We start from the raw sequence: 12,665 nt of genomic DNA on the forward strand, positions 1-12,665 counted from the left end.
AAGCCCCGTGTGGGGCTCTGTGCTGACAGCTCAGAGCCTGGAGCCTGTTTCAGATTCTGTGTCTCCCTCTCTCTGACCCTCCCCTGTTCATGCTCTGTCTCTCCCTGTCTCAAAAATAAATAAAACGTTAAAAAAATAAAATAAAAACCTTTCCTTTTCTGTAGCCCTTTGGACTAGCTTTTATCTGCTACATGAGATGTTGCCTGATTCGTATATCAATTAATATAGCTAATCACATCCTTGAATTTCATTTGGTTGAATTTTTGCTATTTAATCATAAATCATTGTAGTTTTTACTTGTATTCTCCTAATGCTAGTGATGTTGAACATGTTTTCATGGGTCTATTTGCCCTCTATATATCCTATTTGGTGAAATGCCTGTTCATGCCTTCGCCCATTTCCTAACTGGGTTGTTTGTATCTTTACTCTTGGGTTCCGAGAGTATCTTAAATACTGTCTTTTGTTGGATATGTGGTTTGCAAATAGTTCTTCCCATTCTATAGCCTGTCTTTTCACCCTCTTCACATGGGCGTTCACAGAACAGAATTTTTCATTTTGATGAGTTCTTATTGTGCAGTTTTTCCTTTCATGAATCATCTAAGAAAACTTTAGTTTTCTAAACTCTAGTCTAGTCCTAGATCCTGAACTTTTTTCTTGTTTTTTTTTTAATGTTTATTTATTTTTGAGAGAGACAGAGACAGAATGTGAGTGGGTTAGAGGCACAGAGGGAGGAAGACACAGAATCCGAAGCAGGCTCCAGGCTCTGAGCTGTTAGCACAGAGCCCTATGTGGGGCTTGAACCCACGAGCTGTGAGATCATGACCTGAGCCAAAGTCAGATGCTCAATCGACTGAGCCACCCAGGTGCCCCTAGAAATATTTACTTTAAAAGCACTTTATAAAAAAAAAACCCAAAACCAAAAAACAGAAGTGATTTAGATTAAAAGCTCCAAGGTGTATGGTTTCTCAGGTAGGTGTTATTGCTATCTATACCTTCACCCCCATTTATTAAGCCATTTTAAGTAATCTCAAGTTCATTAATTTACAATGACGTATCGAGCCCAAAGAGTTCCATTTTTTGACCATGGATGTCCCATAGTTCCAACCCGCTTGTTGAAAATGCTATCCTTCCTCCATTGAATTGCTATTGTACCTTTTCACTTGTCAGTTGAATATATTTGTGTGGGTCTGTTTCTGGGTTCTCTCTCTTGTTGCCTCTGTACCAATCACTATCACACTGTCTTGATTACTGCGGATATATAGTAAGCCTTAAGAAAAGTGATTCCTCCCCCATGATCTTTTTTGTCAAGAATGTTTTAGCTATTTGGGGGCCTTTGCCTTTCCACAAATTTTGGGATAACCTCATCTCTATCTCCAAAAAGCTTGATAGGATTTTGATAGGAATTACATTAAATTTATAGATAATCTGAGGAGAATTAACATCTTTACTATGGTGACACCGCCAACCCATAACACAGTATGTCTCCATTTTGGGGGGGTGTTCTTTGACTTTTTTTTTTAATTTTTTTTTAAGGTTTAGTTATTTTTGAGACAGAGAGAGACAGAGCATGAACGGGGGAGGGTCAAAGAGAGAGGGAGATGCAGAATCGGAAGCAGGCTCCAGGCTCTGAGCCATCAGCCCAGAGCCCGACACGGGGCTCGTACTCACGGACCGCGAGATCGTGACCTGAGCCGAAGTCGGACGCTTAACCGACTGAGCCACCCAGGCGCCCCTCTTTTACTTTTTTAATCAATCAAAATTTTGTAATTTTCAGCATACAGATCTTGTTCACATTTTGATAAGTGTATTCCTAAATAATCTGTTTTCTCTGGAGCAATTGTAAATGGTTTTGCATTTTCAATTTTGGTGTCTGCCTTTTCATTGTTAGTATGTACCAATACTTCTGAGAGACGTGTGTTGATCTTGTATCCTATGACCTTGTGGAACTCACTCATTAGTTCCAGGAGGTTTTTGTAGAATCCTTGGAATTTTCTGCATAGATGACCGTGTCATCTGCAAATAGAAATAGGTTTATTTCTTCTTTTCTATCCTGTATGTCTTTTATTTGTTTGTCTTGCTTACTGTAGTGACCAGAACTTCCAATACTGTGCAGAATACGAGTGGTGAGAGCTGACATACTGCTTTGTTCCCAATCTTAGAAGGAAAGCATTCAGCCTTTCACCATGAAATATGATCTTAGCTGTGGGCTTTTGTAGATGCTCTTTATCATTTGGAGGTAATTCCCCTTTGGGGCGCCTGGGTGGCTCAGTTGGTTAAGCATCTAACTCCTGATTTCTGCTCTGGTCATGATCCTGGGGTCGTGGGATCCAGTCCCACATCAAGCTCTGCGCTGAGCGTGGAACCTGCTTAAGATTCTCTCTCTGTCTCTCTCGTTCGCTCTGCACCTCTCCCCACTTGCACTCTCCCCCACCCCCCTCTCTCAAATAAAAAAATTTTTTCTTTAAAGATGGGACTGAATGATAAAGTTATGAGTCACTCAAGAGACTTCAATTTCACATTATATTATCTGTGATATATTTATATTATTTACGTAGGCATATATTATTTTCATATCTTGAGAAAACACTTTTCAGGGGCCCTTGGGTGGCTCAGTCGGTTGAGCATCCAACTTTGATTCAGGTCATGATCTCACAGTTCATGAGTTCGAGACCCTAGTTGGGCTAGCAGAGGCTACTTCAGATCCTCTGTCCCCATCTCTCTCTCTGTCCCTCCCCCGCTCATGGTATCTTTCTCAAAAATAAATAATGGGGCCCCCGGCTGGCTCAGTCTATTAAGCGTCTGACTTCAGCTCAGGTCAGGAGCTCATGCTTTGTGAGTTCAAGCCCCACATTGGGCTCTTCACTTTCAGCACAGAGCCCGCTTTGGATCCGCTGTCTGCCTCTCTTTCTGCTCCTCCCCAGTTTGCACTTTCTCTCTGTCAAAAATAAATCAACAACAACAACAAAAATTAATCAAAATATAAAGCATTAAAAAATACTTTTCAAACATACATTTGAAGATTAATTTTTAAAAGAAATGACCTTGATCCCTGTGACCTTCCCCATCACTTGCCCTTGTCATACACACTCATCAACAAACACAAAAATACACAGACATTGCAGCTTCAACGGAACAGTTCCATTATTTATGCCAATCTCAGAGATAAAAGAAAGCAACTTCTGCTTCTCAACAAGATGGAGTAACAAGGCTCAGATTTATCTATCTGCCTGAAATGACAACAAAACAGTGTGCGTAATAATTGTAGGTGGAAACAATCTTTTTCAGACATTGTACATCAGGCAGTGCAGGATAACAGTGACTGAGACATAGGACACAAACCCAATAAGCCTGATCACTACCCATATTTACTACCTGGAAAGAGTTTCCATGCTGTAGCTTAGGGGGGCAGAAATTAGATAAAGCCCAATAGTCCCCCTGAATGGAGGAAGCAAATGAAATCCCAGGGAGACAGAGGGAGCTCACAGGGCAGTCTTAGAGAAGGGAGAGTGGCAGAGAGAAATCTGGAAACCTGCAGGAGATTCCCCCTTGAGTCCTCGGCTAATGAATCATCAGCACATCAGTGATTGGAAGAACAATCCTAGGAGATCATGCAGTGCCAGTAAGAGTTAATAGTCCACCAGAAGGAGTGGGAAATAGCATAATTTATAGGACATCAAGTAGAACACTCATAAGGGAATTGCCTTAGTAGTGAGCCAAAATTAGCCCTTGACCAAATGCTGCTCTGATCCTCCTTAACCAAGCTTAAAAGCAAGACCCAGAAGTAAACCAATGTTTCCAAGTAACTTAACGGTTGTCCCAGAATAAAGCTCAACAGTATTTATAAAAATCCGAAAATATACAGCACTCAACAAGATTAAAGATACAAAGTCTGACATTCAACTGAAGATTATCAGGCATGCAGAGAAGTAGGAAAAAATGACCCGTATGAAGAGAAAAAAAAAAACCAATCAATAGAAACAGATTCAGAACTGACATATATGAAAGAATGAATAAACAAGAACACCAAAACAATAATTATGATATTCCATATATCCAAGAAAGTAAAGACCAAGCATATTAAACAGACACATTAGGAACCCCTGGCTCGTTCAGTCAGTTAGGCATCTGACTTCGGTTCGGCTCAGGTCCTGATCTCACGGTTCCTGGGTTCAAGCCCCATGTCGGGCTCTGTGCTGACAGCTCGGAGCCTGGAGCCTGCTTTGGATTTTGTGTCCCCCTCCCTCTCTCTCTGTCCTCCCCCACTCACTCTCTCTCTCTCTCTCTCTCTCTCTCTTAAAAAATAAGTAAACATTTAAAAATTTTAAAACCAAAAGAAACAAATAAACAAAAGCACATTAAAGGGGCACCTGGGTGGCTCAGTCGGTTAAGCATCTGACTTTGGCTCAGGTCATGATCTCATGGATCATTAGTTCAAGCCCCACATCAAGCTCTCTGCTGTCAGTGTAGAGCCCACTTTGGATCCTCTGTCCCTCTCTCTCCCTGCCCCTTCCCTGTTTGCACGCATTCTGTCTCTCAAAAATGAACATTAAAAAAAAAAATTAAAGACATAACAAAAGACGCAACATGAACTTCTAAAGGTGAAAAATGCAATGTTTGAGATGAAAACTACTCTAAATAGTAGTAACAGTAGATTAGATACTGCAGAATATATTCATGAATTTGAAGATACAGCAACAGAAATAATCCAGAATAAACACAAAAATAAAAAGACAAAAAGGAAATAAATAGAGCATTAGTGAGCTGTGGGATAACTTCAAGCACCCTAAAATATGTATAAGGGAGTCACTAAAAGAGAGGAAATGGAGGGGAGAATAGAAAAAAATACTTAAAGAAATTACCAAAATTTTTCCAAAGTTAGTGAAAATTATAAACCCACAGATCCAAGAAGTTTAGCCATCGCCCATCACAAAAATAACAAACCTTTCTTGGTTTAACTAAATAAGACAGATATCCTCTACTTCCAGAAACTTAATGTATTAATTATTTATCACTAATTACCAAATCATCCCAGAATTTAGTGGCATAAAACAATAATAATAATTTATTTTCTCTCACAATTCTATGAGTCAGGAACTCAGAAGGAGCTCACGAGGCAGCTGTGGTTCGGTGTCCCATGAGGTTATAATCAGATGAGAGCTAGGCGGAATTATCTGAAACCTTGACAGGGTTCACTCACATGACTGGCAAGTCAATGTTGACTATTGTTCAGGAGCCTCAGTTCCTCAGTTCCTCAGTTCCTCAGTTCCTGCCCTCTCCTCAAGGCTATTTGAGTGTCTTTGTCACATGGGGGCTGGCTTTCTGCTAAGCCAGTGGTCCAAGAGATTCAGGCAGAAGACACAATGCCTGCTACTACACAGCCTCAGAAGTCACATACATCACTTTTGCATTTAGTCTGTTAGTCAAATAGGGCCAGAGCTGATTCAGTGTGAGAGGGACAAAGTAAGATTGAACCAAAAGGCGAAGATCGCTGGGAGCCATTTTGGAGTTGGCTACTGGACTCAACATTTAAGAAAATTAAAATTACCAGAAGAGAAATGATGAGCAAAGAATCATATAATGCAAGCATTCACCAAAACTTTCCTTTAAATAATAAATGCTTAATACTTTAAAGCCATGATTCCATTTAAAAAAATTGACTAACTTGGAAAACTTCTGTTGCATAAAGCAAAGCACGCCTGTAACTGACCACGGTGACGCTATATCCTTCCATATATCCTCAAATCCTAGGGTACACTTACTTTGGGTTGCTATTTTCTGAATTGTTTCACCATGCAACTTCATCCAGGGATCTATAGAAGCAAAATGTCACAAATTACAGATTATATTTCAGTTTACTTGTGTGTTTCTTTCCATGTAGCAAGATTGGTGTTTAATTATGGGAGGGAACTCTACTCCAGGCAGCTGCTATGGTCTCAATGTTTATGTCTCCTCAAAATTCATATGTTGAAATCCTAATACCCAGTGAGATGGTGTTAGGAAGAGGTTGCCTTTGAGAGGAGGAACTTTCACAAATGAGCTTAGTGCATTTATAAAAGAGGCTCTACGAAGGTCACTTGCCCTGTCCACCATGTGAGTATATAACGAAAGTCAACAGTCCAAAGGCAACCCTCACCTAACCATGCTGTCATCTTGATCTCAGACTTCCAGCCTCCAAAACTGTGAGGAATGAATTTCTGCTGTTTATAGCCACCAGTCTGTGGTATTTTGTTGTAGCAGCCCTGACAGACCAAGACAGAAGCCTTCGACTGTCTTCAATTTCAATACACTCACACTGCTAAAGCATATGCCTGGATTTAGTCTTCCTACTTCAGCTGGCCAATGATAATTTCAAGTTCTCACATGATGATGTCATCTGTAAGCCACTGTCCCTGTGGGGCATCAGTCTTTGGCAAGGTGTAGGGAAAGTTGTTTGTTTCAGCCGTGGTGTCACCATTCAGGTCAGCAGAGACATCACTCCTCCAGGTCTTAACATGGCCACACTGGTGTCCCTATCTTACCTGGAGGGACAACATACCTCACAGTGCCTGGCATCTGGAGGCCTGGAGCTTTCTCCTCTCCTTACCCTCCACCCCACCATGCTGTGGGGAGTCCATCTAGCATTCTTCGACTGAGCCCAGCACCCCCTTTCACCTTCCTGCTTCCCTTAACCTCACCCCAGAGTAAGATGCCTTTGAAACCTCTCTCTCATGACAAGTCACCTGTTTGCAAGGAAAGAAGGCCCTGCATAAACCTGATATATTCTAGGTCTCTAGGAATGAAATGCTCTTTATCACATGTGAGACTGTTACTGGACTTTCAGGTACTCAAACTACAAACACATTTCCAAGAGTATGTTATATACAGAAGTAGAGACTGCCTGTACTAGAAATAACAAAAACTGATGAAGGGTAACATAATAGGGGACACATTGTGTTTTCTCCTCAAGAAGAACTCTTCCTAAAGATATGAGAAACAAATTGACCTGGCTTTAGAAAAAAAAAAAAAATCCTTGGCTCAAAAACAGACACTCAGATCAATGAAACAGAATAGAGAACCCAGAAATGGACCCACAAATGTATGGCCAACTAATCTTTGACAAAGCAGAAAAGAATATCCAATTGAATAAAGACAGTCTCTTCAGAAATTGGTGCTGGGAAAACTGGACAGCAACATGCAGAAGAATGAACCTGGACCACTTTCTTACACCATACACAAAAATAAACTCAAAATGGATGAAAGACCTAAACGTAAGACAGGAAGCCATCAAAAGCCTCGAGGAGAAAGCAGGCAAAAACGTCTTTGATCTTGGCCACAGCAACTTCTTACTCAACACATCTCCAGAGGCAAGGGAAACAAAAGCAAAAATGAACTCCTGGGACCTCATCAAAATAAAAAGCTTCCGTACAGCAAGGAAACAATCAGCAAAACTAACAGGCAACCAATGGAATGGGAGAAGATATTTGCAAATGACATATCAGATAAAGGGTTAGCGTCCAAAATCTATAGATAACTTATCAAACTCAACACCCAAAAAACAAATAATCCAGTGAAGAAATGGGCAAAAGACATGAATAGACACTTCTCCAAGGAAGACATCCAGATGGCCAACTGACACATGAAAAAATGTTCAACATCATTCATCAGGGAAATACAAATCAAAACCACCGTGAGATACCACCTTACACCTGTCAGAATGACTAACATTAACAACTCAGGCAACAACAGATGTTGGCAAGGATGCGGAGAAAGAGGATCTCTTTTGCATTGATGGTGGGAATGCAAACTGGTGCAGCCACTCTGGAAAACAGTATGGAGGTTCCTCAAAGAACTAAAAATAAAACTACCCTACAACCCAGCAATTGCACTACTAGGCATTTATCCACGGGATACAGGTGTGCTGTTTCGAAGGGACACATGCACCCCCCATGTTTATAGCAGCACTATCAACAATAGCCAAAGTGTGGAAAGAGCCCAAATGTCCATCGATGGGTGAATGGATAAAGAAGAGGTGGTTTATATATACAATGGAGTATTACTTGGCTATCAAAAAGAATGAAATCTTGCCATTTGCAACTACATGGATGGAACTGGAGGGTATTATGCTAAGTGAAAGTAGTCAGAGAAAGACAAAAATCATATGACTTCACTCATATGAGGACTTTAAGAGACAAAAGAGATGAACATAAGGGAAGGGAAACAAAAATAATATAAAAAGAGGGAGGGGGACAAAACAGAAGAGATTCATAAATATGGAGAACAAACTGAGGGTCACTGGAGGGATTGTGGGAAGGGGGACGGACTAAATGGGTAAGGGGCACTAAGGAATCTACTCCTGAAATCATTGTTGCACTACATGCTAACTAATTTGGATGTAAATTTAAAAAAATAATAAATAAAATTTTAAAAAGAAAGAAAAAAAATCCCTGAATATGATTTACAATGTTTAGTGCCACTTCAATTCATGTCTGTAATTAAGGCTTAGAATGACCGTGGTATGACTAGACGAGTCTTTTCAGTTAAGTGTTTTGATCTTCCCTCTGACCCACACACTCACAAAATACCAGCACAACTGCAAACTCTTAACTAGGAAACATGGAATGCTATACACCCACACATATGACTCACCCATACTTACACACTCATTCATTTTGCAGTTCTTAGATTTTTACACAGGTTTGTTGAATGGAATTTGGAATAGTTGGAGAAAAAACATCGTTCTGAGCAATCTCTTAAAAAGAAGAAAAAGCACAACCATCACCCTGCAGGACAAGGCATTTGGCTGATAACTTGGATTGACTCTCCCTCTCTGGACAGAGTTCAGGGCTCATTACAAAAGGCAAGGCGGTATGTTTTGTCTGTTTTGCATGAAATCGAGCCTGCTTTGAGATCCCAAGGGAGGCAGTGATTGGCTTTATATACATGGCCAGGGCCAAGTGTGGTGGCCAGCATGGTGGCAGGTGCCTTGGCAGACAAAGGAAAGTGAAGCCCAGTCCCTTGACCTCAAGGCTCTTGAACACTGATGGGAATCCAAGAGGCAAGACAGGGAGGAGAAAAGCCCAGGGGACCCTCTCCTAAATGTACATTTGGGTGTAGCTATAGACTATATGGATAATCTGAAAATAGCTGGAGTTAAAGCAATACAGATTATTACTAAAGGACGGCATTTTAAAAAATGTTTTCTTCAGTTTTGAGAAAGAGAGAGCATGAGAAGGGGAGGGGCAGATAGAGAGGGGCACAGAGGACCTGTAGTGGGCTCTACACTGACAACTGAACTCCCAGACCATGACATCATGACCTGAGCTGAAGTTGGATGCTCAACCGATTGAGCCGCCCAGGCACCCCTACAAGATGCCATTCTTAAGGTAAGGACAACCAAGCCAAGGTGGAAGTTTGTCACAAGCCACAACAGGTTCCCTGATGGAGCAGTGAAATTCTTCCCAGTAGCTTGCTTGATGTAACTTACAATTACTCAGTTGTAAGTTACAACTTGTAACTTGTAAGATATAACTTACAATTGTTTTTTGCAGGAGGACAGGCACCTGGATCTAGTGTCCATTAGAGAGCTAGATGGGCTCCCGGGATTCTGGGAAGACTTGGGGGTGGGCATAGGGTTTGTCAACAATATGATTTCACAGAAGGAATGTGTGACTGACAATTTTCGTCACACCCTTTAGAGGCACACACTGTGTCAGAGGACAACACTGTCCTGAATACTTTACTGTCTTTTCCCACAAGAAAACAAAGATGGGGCTGCCTCCTGGTGTCTCCTCTTTCCCAGCTCCTGCATGTTATGTCCTTAAAATTGCTTTGCAAGTACAAGATGGTCTCATAAATATAGGAGAGTTGGCCATGGCCAGGAAGTCAGCAACTGAAGCTTCAACACTTCCCTTTCTAACACCAAATGTACAATTCTCTATTCAGCCTTCAAGAGCCTCTGTAATCTGACCTTACTACCTCCTCAGTTGCATCTCCCACTACCTTGAACACTCCAAGTCCAACCCAGGAGTTCCCACCCAAATTGTCCCTTCCCTTGGAAATCCTTCTCCGCACTATTCCCTACTCCCTTTGGCTGCCTTTAATCAATAACACAGATACTTGTGTTCTGGAGAACACATCAGTCAGCTGTCCAGTGTTTCTCCAAACCCATTTTATGAACTGATGTTTGGGGAGAGCTGTAGTTGATCCATTCATCCATTCAGCTGCGGTTCATAGGGCCTCACCTGGGCCAGGCACTGTGCGAAGCGCCACCCTGCCTGAGTGCGGTTCCCCATCACAATAACCCTTCATGGTGCCCTGATCCTTGTGTTTTCCCTTTTAGTGTTACATGTTATAAATGGACTCCGATGATTTGTAGAAAAAGGAGAATAAAACAATAATGTAAAATTAAACACAAGTCCTATTTTCTTCATGAAGCTAATCAATTATTGGACCATGAGGGAATCTCATAGATCACCTAGTTCATGGCTCTCAATGCCCATGTTTTGATTTGTCATTTCTTTCTTTATTAAGCCCCGCAGATGATTGGGACACCCAGCCACAGTTGTGAAGCAGTAACTCGTTCCACTTATGTCATTTTCGGAGCAACTGGAAAGAAAGAGATGACATGACATTTGCTGAATGCCTACCATGCTGCTACTTGCTTACCTACCTTACGTAATAATGGGTAAACTGAAAGCAAGGATGTCCAGGAATTTACTCAAAGTGACATAGCTAGGTCATGGCAGACCTAACATTAGAAACTGTATGCCCTTTTTTTTTCTTTTTTGAGAGACAGAGAGAAAGAGAAAGAGAGCAAGTGGGGGAGGGGCAAAGGGAGAGGGAGAAAGAGAACCCCAAACAGGCTCCACACCCGGCGTGGAGGCCCACACAGGGCTCAGTCCCATGTCTGTGAGATCATGAGCTGAGCCAAAATCAAGAGTTGGATGCTTAACTGACTGAGCCACCCAGGCGCCCCTAGAAACTGTGTGTCTTAAGTCCTAGCCCCAAATTCTTTCCTCTACCTAACTAAAAATAATTTAATTAGTATAAGCCTTTAATATAGATGATCATATTTCATTTTTGCAAAAAAGAAACCATTAAATAGGCACTATTGTTATTACCATTTTATACAAGTGTAGACATTGAAATAAGCATACAGATATAATTAACGTAAAGTCAGTTTGCTAATACATGGCAAAGACAGGACTTGAATTCAGATGTTTTTATCCACTTTAGGGCTAAATTTTAATAGGATGTGAAAGTTTGAACTCTTACATTTTATTTTTTTAATTTTTCTTAAGTTTCTTAAGAGAGAGGGCAAGAGCAAGAGAGGGAGAGGCAAAGAGAGAGAGGGAGAGAGAAAATGCCAAGGAGGCTCCATGCCGTCAACTCAGAGCCCGAGGCGGGGCTTGACCTCACAATCACAAGATCGTGACCTGAGCCAAGATCAAGATTTGGATGCTGAAGCGACTGAGCCACCCAAGCACCCCTGAACTCTTACACTTTAAATAAGCAAAGCCTTAAAATCATCCACTGGTTCAAAATGGTTTTACAGAAAAACTAATCTGTAACAAAATCTAGGCGTGGAGTGTGAAGATACCGCTGGTGTTGAGCAAATTGTACAAAGGTATAAAAGGGGACAGGACCAAAAAAAAGAGAGAGTCTCCGACATTTACAACAGCAGGCATTTTCTCTTCCTCTTCTTGACAGGAGGTGGGAGAGAACCACTGAAGAAGAAGAGCTTTATCAAACACATCTAGAGGCTCACTGTGTGAGAGCCAAGTGCTGCGTGTACTTTACAGCACAGATGTCTTTGGCCTTGGCTAAACCTCAAAGATAGGCATCAGCAATCAGCCTCTTTGCCTTCAGTTCCTCAGCCTTATCTTCACCACCCCTGAGATCACATTGAGTTCCAACTGGGATGATGGGAGCATTGAGACAATGGTGGCACACTTCAGGATACCTCTGTACACAGACATTTTCCAAAGATGCATGACTCACCAGAGAAAAGCCAACTGAGAACACATCCCTTTGAGTAGAGGATGGGGGCGTCATCTGTCATGTTCTTGCCCAGCTGTGTCCACAAGCCCCGATTCGCCAGTTTTGCATCCACCATAACATTGGCAGAACAGTTGTCAAAGACGGTGAGGCTGTGGTCTCCAGAAAATGCATTAGTTGTGTAACCGATCAGTAGGCAAGTTTTACCTATTGCTCCCGTCACCACATGCTTAATGTCCTGCATGTAGGCTACAGCATTGGGGCACAGGGTGCCAGGGTGCCGTCCAAGCTGCCTTGCCCTCCATGGGCCACCACCCAAACATAAAGACTTTTTATTCCTACATCCTGTGCCCCATACTCAATGGCTTCCTTCACTGAGTACAAGTGTGTAGAACTCATGATCTTTCCTCTACCTGCCTTTGATACTTATGTGTTGTGTCTACTATAACTTTAGACCGCAGTTTCATAGCATTATTCTTAAATCCCCCTTGGGCTGCAAGGCAGAGAGAAAAGCACCTGAGTTCTGAAATTAGACAGTCTTGGGGTTTAATCTCTCTTGCCACTTGCTATTTGGGGGAACTCAAGCAATACCAATAATTGCTCACGTTTATTGAGTGCTTAGTATGTTCCAGAGATGCTGAGAGTTTAAAATGTATTAATTCGGGGCGTCTGGGTGGCTCAGTCGGTTA

At 41.7% G+C, this 12,665-nt stretch overlaps 1 pseudogene; it reads right to left on the bottom strand.

Annotated features, from left to right (window-relative positions):
• Positions 1 to 11,742: 11,742 nt before the first annotated feature.
• On the bottom strand, positions 11,743 to 12,220 carry LOC111557468 (annotated as a pseudogene).
• Positions 12,221 to 12,665: the final 445 nt, after the last annotated feature.

The sequence above is a fragment of the Felis catus genome, chromosome D4 (assembly GCF_018350175.1).
Source record: "Felis catus isolate Fca126 chromosome D4, F.catus_Fca126_mat1.0, whole genome shotgun sequence".
NCBI lineage: Eukaryota > Metazoa > Chordata > Mammalia > Carnivora > Felidae > Felis > Felis catus.